This window comes from Hyaena hyaena, unplaced genomic scaffold (genome assembly GCF_003009895.1).
Source record: "Hyaena hyaena isolate Hyena2069 unplaced genomic scaffold, ASM300989v1 scaffold_594, whole genome shotgun sequence".
Lineage (NCBI taxonomy): Eukaryota > Metazoa > Chordata > Mammalia > Carnivora > Hyaenidae > Hyaena > Hyaena hyaena.
The window spans coordinates 860,972-871,721 of record NW_024081227.1 but is presented as its reverse complement, the minus strand read 5'-3'; positions in this window follow the sequence as shown (position 1 = coordinate 871,721).

The following is a 10,750-nucleotide window of genomic DNA, read 5'->3' as shown; positions in this document are numbered from 1 at the left end:
TGGAGGCTCCTCAAAAAAATAACAATAGAACTCCCCTATGACCCAGCAGTAGCACTGCTAGGAATTTACCCAAGGGATACAGGAGTGCTGATTTATAGGGGCACATGTACCCCAATGTTCATAGCAGCACTCTCAACAATAGCCAAAACATGGAAAGAGCCTAAGTGTCCATCAATGAAGAAATGGATCAAGAAGATGTGGTTTATCTATACAATGGAATACTACATGGCAATGAGAAAAAATGAAATCTGGCCATGTGTAGCAACGTGGATGGAACTCGAGGGTGTTATGCTAAGTGAAATAAGTCAGGCAGAGAAGGACAAATACCATATGTTTTCACTCATAAGTGGAAGAGGAGAAACTTAACAGAGGACCATGGGGGAGGGAAAGGGGAAAAATAGTTGGGGAGAGGGAGGGAGGCAAACCATGAGAGACTCTTGAATGCTGAGAGCAAACTGAGGGCTGATAGGGGTGGGGGGAGGGAAGGGGGGTGATGGGCATGGAAGAGGGCACTTGTGGGGATGGGTACTGGATGTTATATGGAAACCAACTTGACAGTAAACTATTTAAAAAATTAAAAAAATAAAAAAGATACAGGCTACCCTACGTCACCTAACAGCCCAAATTTTGATTAAAACTTTCACCATTAGATCCAGTTCTTTTGATTACAGCACCATCTGCAGAAGACCACAATTCATTCATTTACTCATTCGAAGGTGCAGTTTTAAGAGAAGAGATACTGTAGGGTCCAGTCAGAGATAAATTAAATTTGAGATACTGAAAGGTGAGATCAACTAGGCCATTAAGTATAGAGCCTAGACATACATATAAGTCAGGAAATCTTGTTCCAGTGTTTAGAGCCTTAGGCATCAATGAGAGGTGATGGATTGAAGGAGAAGATGACCTTGGAGCAAGGCCTGAAGCACCTTCCAGCAAAGCAGACTGAAGAGGGAGGGCCTCTGGAAGAGGAGTAAGTAAATGTGTGATACATAGAGTCAGAAAGATGGAGCTCCAAGAGGGAAGCTATGGACAGCTGTTTCAGGTCCAGCTAGTCAAACATTCACTTTTTAGGGATGCGAGAAAGGCCTTGGGAATCAGTTCTTTCCCATTAAGAATTTAGGCACCACTATCATACTCAGGCAGATTACTTTAGCTGATTTAGCTAAAACATCAAAGAGGACATAGGCCTTGAGGGAGCTGGAGGAGATAGGTATAATTTGGTGGGAGGAGAAGGGGAAAGAAGGCTCCAGAACAAACCTTCTGTACAGGCAGTCCTGGGTGGACATGAAAGTAATCCTAATCCAACCCACACCTTTATCTCTCTATATATGGGCAAAATGACAGTCTCACTGCGAAGGCTTTCCCCACTCCCTAATTAGCTGTCACATTCCTATGGCTTTCACAGCAGCTCTTAGAGATTTCCTTTGTAGGTACTAAGCAACAACGAGTGCTGCAGAAGACCTGGCCCTTCTCCCTTTCTGAAAAAATAATTTTTAGATGTTAAGATCTCTACTGAAATAATCTTTGATTTAAAAATTAAAATCAGTTTATATACACGGTGTAAATAATAGGCCCCAAACTTCTCATGAAAAGCAAGCACCTCTGGGTGCCTGACTGGCTCAGTCAGTTAAGCCTCCAACTCTTAGTTTCAGCTCAGGTCATGATCTCATGGTTTGTGGGTTCAAGACCCACACTGAGTTCTCTCCCTCCACCCCCCACCTCCACCCCACCCCCACCAAAAGAAAGAAAGAAAGAAAGAAAGAAAGAAAGAAAGAAAGAAAGAAAGAAAGAAAGAAAGAAAGAAAGAAAAGAGAGAGAGAGAAAGAGAAAGAGAGAAAGAAAGAAAAGCAAGCATTTCTCACCCAACCCCTTCTGATTTCCAGTCCTAGTCCACAGTGTTGTTGACGAAATGACACAAAGACAAGACACACACAAAAGACAGACACAGACACATCTCTGCCCGGAGGAACAATTCTACGCAAGCCCCTCTTGCTGTTTATTTTATACCCCGGTAACTGGATACAAACTGAAATCTACAAGATGCATTCCTTTACCAAATAAGGGCAAGAAGCCAAACACATTTCAAGGACAGGGGGGAGCAAAGGGAGGAAGCGACCACAACATGTTTACTAAGAGGCCTGCTCACAATTCCAGCCTCCTCCTTATTTCTAAGGAGGGCATGTTCCCTCGTGTGCGAGCAGATCATTAACCTTGGATATTGTGTGCAGGTCCCTTGGCAGAACATCCTGTTTGCAGGCATGATCTACCCAGGCAGAGAGTCTCGTTTGCAGGCACATCTCCGCGTCCCTAACCACGCTTTCTTGTGGTCACTGTCGGGCTCCCACACACAGAGACCACCACTTGAAACATCTCTGGTTTGAGTTATTTGGCTTATTACCTCAGTATCTTTACTGAGGTTTCTTGATCAACTATAGACTATATGAATCTGTGGACTTCCTGAAGCAAGCAGTAAGGATTCAGCTCGTACCCCTGCCCACCTTCCCTCCTCTTGCATCATCTTTTACATTTAGGTCACTACCTGTACTGCTTCTATTGCTTACCTTTGTAATTTGAAAGAATTAAATTGCCATCTCTTGACTCTATAGTTGTAACATAAAAATATTAACACTTCTACCTTAACATCTGCCTCACTTTCCCCTTCCCATCTATTGACAACTACCTTTTTGCATTTCTGCTTTTGAAGTTGATACCATTTATGTTCTGTTCTGCATCTGTTGTGTTCTACACTTTTTAAATGTGGCTGTCTGGATTGAAGTGGTTGCAAAAGCAGGATATCAGAGCAGGGTCAATTTCCAGTTGTGGTTTTGATTTAGAGGCAAATTTTGGTGTAGTCATTTGGATGCAGCTTTATCAAAAGGTATGCATTCTCTGTTTCTTTTTTAAACAAAAATTAGAAATGTATACAATAGGCTTCCCTAGGCCTCAGGCCACCCCTGAGCCTAAAAAGGTGGGAAGATCTATATGTCTGTGTTCTGCCTGATCTTAAGACCAATGCTTAGAGATATGCCTATTGGGCCACCTCAAAATATCATCAACCTTTTGTCTTCCCCTACAGTCATTTTGTTACTGCCTATATCCAGAGGGAAATATTGGAAAATTCAATTATCTCCTGAATTTGGGACAGGCTAGGCGGCCAATCTAAATAAAAATAATAGCGAAAACTCACAAGAGAATATGTCCAGCAATGTAAATAGCCCTATGGGGAAATATAGTAAAATTGAAAAGAAAAATGCTTTATAAAAATGAAATCTTGCCTGAAAAGGCTAGTGCTAAATCTCTTCAATAAAACATAAACTGTTAAAAAAAATCCTATAATCTCTAATTCATCTCTGGTCTTCTTAGAAAGCTATAGAAGAGTTATTGTCCTCTTTTTTAGACATACTAGCCTACCATCAATTTAAGTGACTTCCTAAAGCTCAATAAGAGTGCCAGAGAGTTGCCACCATAACCCAGTCCCATGAAGCTTGAAAATTAGTATAAGACAAAAATGATTCTTGGATCCTGTACCACACAATTTCATTCTGAAACATATCACTGTACCATATTTTAATGAATACATAATTCTGTAACACAGTTTCCAAAGTGTGTATCATGGTGAAACTTCAGTGTATTTGACAATTTGTTAATTCAACTGGCCTCCTCCAATGTGCATTACTGTTTTAGATAAAAATGTAGCTTCTCCTCAGAAATGAAACAGAGTGGAAACCCCCTTGGTCAAGATATCCATCTGCATATGAATTGCTAGAATATTTTTGAGAAAGAATAGAAGAGGAAAAGATGTAAAACAAAGAGTACAGTAGTGGTTTAAAAAAAAGAAAGAAAAAACAAAACCAAACCTGTTTCAACTAGGCTTGAACATTTGAGGCAGTAATTTTGCATAAGACTTCTCAAACAGAACCTGATGCTGCCTCAGCTTAATCTTAAAAACAAAAATTCCTGCCTAGATCTCAGGTGAATTAGGATCACCTTGGCCAGCCAAGTCAGTCAGCTAGATCATTTGGTTTCAGATCTTGCACCAAACAAGAATTGCTTAACAGGCAACTCCATGACAGTCTCAATAGGACATTTAACATAGAATTCAAACAGAAGGAGATGATACAGGAAACTCCATGAACACCTACTCTTCAATTAGACTAAATATTCAAAAACAAGAAAAGGGGAGCTTCTAGAACAGAAAAGCAGAAAGGAAAATAAAGAGGAAATTGCTTTGGAGAAATGAAGGTTCTAGAGTGAGTGCATGAGATGACACTGAGCTGCCATCAGGAAGCTGAGATGGAGAGATGAATGAGGATGTCATTCACTTTTGCTGGACTGTGGAGAGGAGGTTGACCACTTCCAGGGAGCTGCTGAGCAACAGATGGAGAGGCTATAGAAAGTCCCTGTAGGTGGTCAGGAGCTTTCAAAGAAAACAGCTCCCTCTGAGTGTCAATGATGGTTGGCCTCTAGGTCAGGTAAAGTACCTAAAGGAGTAAGACCAATTGATTTGGGAATTAAGGTGAAAGCAATCCACTTAGTGACCCCGTTAAGCTGTATTATTCAAGAAAAAAAATAAGGGCAAGCAGCAAGCTCTGGTATATTAACCTAACATGTAAACCTTTTACAACCATGTGGGTCCCCAAGGGACCCAGAAATTCATCATCATTCTATCCTGATGCCACAGCTCAGGATATTCTTTCCTTCTCAAAACTCTGCTGTGGGAATCCACCTTTCTTCTACTGATTGAAATGAAATACTTAGTTTCAATTGAATAAAAATAGTCTCTGCTATGTAAAAGTCTTGCTTCTATCCTCTGCATTCACAAAACAACCAAAAGCTTTTTGTTGTTGTTGTTTTTTAAGTCTATTTATTTTTGAGAGAGAGAGGAAGCAGGGAAAGGGCAGAGAGTGAGGGAGAGAGAGAATCCCAAACAGGCTCTGCATTGTCAGAGCAGAGCCCAATGTGGGGCTCAAATCCATGAACCATCAGATCGTGATCTGTGCCAAGATCAAGAATCAGACACTTAACTGACTGAGCCACCCAGGTGCTCCTACCAAAAGCTCTTATGTGCAAATTAACCCAACAAAGTTTGAGTGAAAACTGGGGGTTTTAAGGGAAGAAAAATACATAGGGCTACTTCCATCTTATGAAAAACAGAAAAGATATTCACCTACACAGCTTCTTGCTACCTAGCCACTTGAAGTTCCCATTCTGATCCCTCAAATTTCCAGAAGGAATGGGCAGAAATAATTTTTGGAAACAATATATCTGTAAAATAGCCACTATATAGGTTTGTCTTTTTCAAATTTTAGAATTGTCATGTGTGACTATGGAATGAACACTGTCCAATGAAGTTGTGCAACATGGTGGCCCTGAATACTTCATACTTCAGCATTCACTTAATCATTCATTCAGAAAGTATTTTTATTGAGCACCTAATATGTGACAAGCCCTTGTTCTAGAAAGTGAGAATATAGTAACACAAATGGCAAAGTTGCTATATTCATGTATTTTACATTCCCATGGGACACAGAGACTATAAAAAATAATAAATATATAATTTCAAATAGCAGTAAGTGCTATGAGGAAAAACTGAAGTTTAGGGAATTTGCAGGGACTGGGCGATGGGTGGAGCAGGTCAGTCCAGAAGATGAGCAGGTAAGACCTCTCTAGTAATAACTAAGCAAAAACCTGAAAGATATGAAGGAGAAAGCTAAAAGGAACACGAATTTTATTAGAAGTTTGATGGAGGAACACCTGACTTGCTCAGTCAGTAGAGTAAGAATCTTGATCTTGGAGTCCTGAGTTCAAGGCCCATGTTGACATGGAGAAGAAGAAAGAAGAAAGAAGGAAATAGAAGAAGAAAGGAGGAAAAAGGAAGCAGCAGCAGCAGCAGCAGCCGTTGTTGTTGAAGTGTTTAATGGAAAGTCATTGCAGAGCTTTGAGCAAGAGAATGAAATGACCTATGGTATTTTTTAAATATTATTTATTTTTGAGAGAGAGAGAGAGAGAGTGGGAGAGGGGCAGAGAGAAAGAGAGAGAGAATCTCAGCCAGGCTCTGCACTGTCATTACAGAGGCCCATGTGGGGCTTGAACTCCTGAATCATGAACCATGAAATCATGACCTGAGCAAAAATCAATAATCAAGACACTCAACCAACTGCGCCACCCAGGCACCCCACTCACAGTATTTTTAAAAGTTACTCTGGCTGCTACAGGAATAGACTTTAGAGAGGCAAGAGAGTTCACAGGGAAAGCAGTGAAAAGGACAGTGACTTGGGAAAATGGGACAGAGTGAAGGTGATATATGGTCAGAGTCAGGATATATTTTGAAAATCAGGTGTAGGGCTGATGGATTACATGAAGAAAAAAGAGAGAACAAAGATGTCCATTAAGTGCTATGGATTCAGCAATTCTGTGGAAGGAAGTACCATATACTGTACTGGGGAAGACAAGAAGAAGAGCAAGTGTTTGTGGGGTAAAGAGGGTAATCAGCAGTTTTGCCTAAGACATTTTAAGTTTGAGATGCCCAATAGACTTCTAAATAAAGATGTCAAAGGCAGATGGTCTCCAAATCAATAGCTTAAAGTGGAGGTTGGAACTGACTGGAGATACAAATTCAGAGATCATCAATCATGTGTAACATGTCAACATTAGAACGCAGTTTCCTACTCTATCTATTTGACCAATAAAGCTTTGCATTCTATTTACTTTCCTACTATGAAAAGGTACCCGAGGCAAGCTGAAAGGCTTTCTGCAAAGAGTGAAGTTCACCATAGTCTGAAGATGCCCCAAAAGCCATCTTTTAAGGGACCACCCAGGGCTTTTCCAACTGACCCTGCTTTTTGAAAAGTGGGAAACTGCCTATGCCCCCAGTCTACTCATAATTTTAGAAACGCAGACGTGTCCTTGACTCACCTGCTTTACCTGGCCACTCTTAGAGCTATGGCTCAGATAAACTCACACTGGTGCTATGATGTAGCTAGCTCCATGTGACTTCCTTTCCACTTTCTATTTAGTATCTATACAGAGAATAGATTTATTAAAAGTATTCAGAGATCTTGCAGAGAAATCAAGGGCAAAAATTCAGCAGACTCAAAAAAGACCTCGAATCAGGAATGAGAAAATCATCAGGACGTTCCACCCTTCTTCCTTTGTGGTCCTTTGTGTTTTCCTTTCTTTTTCTTCTCAGGGAAGGAGACTTTCTCAGGGTTTACTTTGTCCTTCCTTCCTTCTTTTCTGATCCATCTGGAGGGATATGTCCACCCCACAGATAAACCAAGTCATTTGTGTAATTGACTATGGCAGTGACTTTGATTCTTTTCACCACTTACTCCTCAGGCCTTATATCCAAGTCATGAGCCTTGTGACTGAAGTTCCACTAAGGGGCAGAGTACATTTATCTATTTTACAATGCTGGGTTCAACCACTGGCTTATTAGGTCAGCAGAGGCAGAAGTAAGAGCATGCCAGTTTCAAGCCTAGGCTCTAAAGGCCTGTTGTATTTCCACTTGCACCCTTGTGTTGAGCCATTGTTATATATCTTAGTCTGTTCAGGCTGCTATAACAAAATACTATAAACTGAGTCACTTATAAACAATGAAAATTTATTTCTTACAGATCTGGAGGCTAGGAAGTACAAGAGCAAGACACCAACAGATTTGGTATTAAGACACCATCATGGGGGCGCCTGGGTGGCTCAGTCGGTTAAGCATCTGACTTCGGCTCAGGTCATGATCTCACGGTTCGTGGGTTCGAGCCCCGCGTCGGGCTCTGTGGTGACAGCCAGCTCAGAGCCTGGAGCTTGTTTCAGATTCTGTATCCCCCTCTCTCTCTGACCCTCCCCTGCTCACGCTGTTTCTCTCCCTCTCTCAGAATAAAACATTAAAAATTTTTTTAAAAAAAGACACCACCATAACCTACTCACCTTTCATAGGCCTACCACGTAATACCATCTCCTCAAGGGTTGGGATGGAAACATATGAACGTAACGGGGAACACAAAGAGGCACATTAGAGCACCATGAGTACATGCCCAGCCTAAGCCACTCATTCTGAGATGAGGAGAAAAGGTGCCTAAGCCACTGGTTCTGAGATGAAGAGAAAGGGGGGCACATAGCAGAGCTACTCTGTTGGGTCCAGATTACATCAGCCAAACAAGCATAAACAAATACTGATGGTTATGTGACCATGGGATTGGTGATGGTTTTCCAACATTATTGTTTCCAAACTTAACTGATACCTAGTGCAATTTAGAGTCATTCACAAAGCCTTATCTGTGTCTGAAGCCCAGCTGTGCTTTTTGAGGAAAGAGACTAAAGTTAACTCAGTTTAGGTTAAATGTCCACCCCTCTGGCTACAGGAGGTAGTCAAGGCTATTAGGATAAACCTGGCTGCTGGGGGTCACCCCTATGGATCAGGAGGTGGTTCTCAGATGAGTAGGGGGTAGGGTGGTTTTTATGTGCTGAGCAGGCTCCCAGAAGGAGCCTTTTGTGTACTTTTATGTACAAAGTGCTCCCTACAGTGAGAACTGCCTGAAGGTAGACATTGTTTCCTGTGACAAAAATCGTCTCCTGCAAGACAGTTCTGAATTTTGGAAGAAACTTAACCTTCAAGAGAAAAAGAAAACAGCATTGTTCCTTAAAAGGGAAAGATACAGAGCAAACAGAGATGTTTAAATGCTCTTAATTACAGGATTGGGATAGAATTCGATCAATGGTTCTCAAGGAAATCAAGCTTGAAATGGAAAGGATAGCAAATAATTTCACACTGAAATTCACTTCTGGGAATCTGGCTGCCACCAGCCACTCCGTGCCACAGGCCATGAGGCCTGAAGCTGAGCCTGGCAAAAGATAGAGAGTTGTCTCTTAATGAAGAAAAGGAACCAGTATAGAAAGATCAAGTTGAGACAGAATCACAACCATTTCAAATTTAGTGTGAGTACACAGGTGATGGTGGTCCTTTACTTTAATGGTGAATTTTAAATCAGAGCTAATACACTGTTAAAAAAAATGATTATTCAAATTAGCTTCATGGTAACAATAAAGTAAATTAATAAAGTTCTAAGTTGTTTTTCTTGTCTTAAAGGATTCTGTTTCCTTTAATCACTTTTTGAGGAGATATTATGCAAACTTTAGATTTTGAAAATTCAAATAGAAATATTTATAATAGGGGCGCTTGGATAGCTCAGTTGGTTGAGTGTCCAACCCTAGATTTTGGCTCAGGTCATGATCCCAGGGTAGTGGTATTGAGCCCTACACTGGGCTCTGTGCTAAGTGTGGAGCCTGTTTGAGATTCTCTATCTCTATCTCTCCCTCCCTCCCTCCCTCCCTTCCTCTCTCTGCCCCTCTCATGCTCTCTAAAATAAATAATTTAAAAATGTTTATAATAATGCACGTAGCTTCATTTGCATATAATATTTAAGTAACTGATATTTTCCTTTATATGTCACTTCTAGTGAAGAAATGACTGATTATTTTACCTAATATAAATACAAGCAAACAGCCATATATACATATATTTTAATACTATGATTATTAAACTCACTATGTGCTGATATTTAAATTGTATAAATAACACCAGAAAATAAATCATAGGTAAATGGATGAATAGATCTTTGAACCCTGAAAGCAATGCAAGATACTTGCCAAGAAGCAATGCTTTATGAATGATTCTCTATTGGGAACAATTAATTAATAACAGTCACCAATGATAATGAGGGCATTGGGAGGTCCATGGTATCCCACATTTGCCAGGCAAGCAATAAAAATTTGCATGAAGAATCTAATTTAAAGAGACAGTTGCAAGAAAACGAAGAAGAAATAAAAAGCAGTTCCAAATATTTTATAAGATAACATACTGGGACCAGTCACCTAACAGAAGCCACTGTTCAGTGAGGTTAGGTTTCAATGAAAATCTGGGACACCTGATTTTTCCTCAGCAAAAAATCCCAGAGACGAAGCCATTCAAATAGCTACTGCCTACTCTAAAGGTTCTTCTCCCCTAGACCTACTGAATCTAATGTCCCACATTGGACTCAGAATCTTTATTTTCAGTAGGTGCCCCCTAGTGTTTTTATTGTGCAACCAGGTTTAGAAACCAGTGTTCTGGAGGGGAAACTTAAAGCTGTTGTTGACACATTTGGTCCTCTGTCTATAGCGGACCTTCAGAATCCTCAGGAAACAGGAATCATCTTTTTTGTTTAACAGATTTCCCCTCCCTCCTAAGGTTTAAGACTCTACCTAGAAACTCTCTTTCATCAGACACATAGGAGACGTTTCTATCTATCTACTACTTTAATTGTTGAAAAAGTGTCAAGTGAAAAAGTGGAACCATCCAATGACATAAGTGATTTGGGATTAAACTGGTACAGGGCCTGGACAGGTGAGTCTGTATTTTTTCGGGACATATGACCACAGACATGGTTTTCCTTTTCAATGTGTTTTTAAAACCATGCTGATGCTGTTTGGAGTTTGCGGGGGAAATACACACCACACTAAATTTACAACTCCTTCATTCTTTGTTTATTCATCTTTAAAATTATATAGCCCTAATTGCACCATATTGCCTAAGTAGGATTATGCTAGTGACAAACTGCTAATAAGTAAAAAACTGAAAAGACCCACCATTTGCCTAGGTGGCTTTCTGATGAGCAATAAGGCCAAACCCATGCTAAGCTGTACTTAAAACCCACTCCACCTGCATGACTCCCGACAGCCTCTGCAGCCACTAGGAGCCCTGCCAGATCCAAGAAGG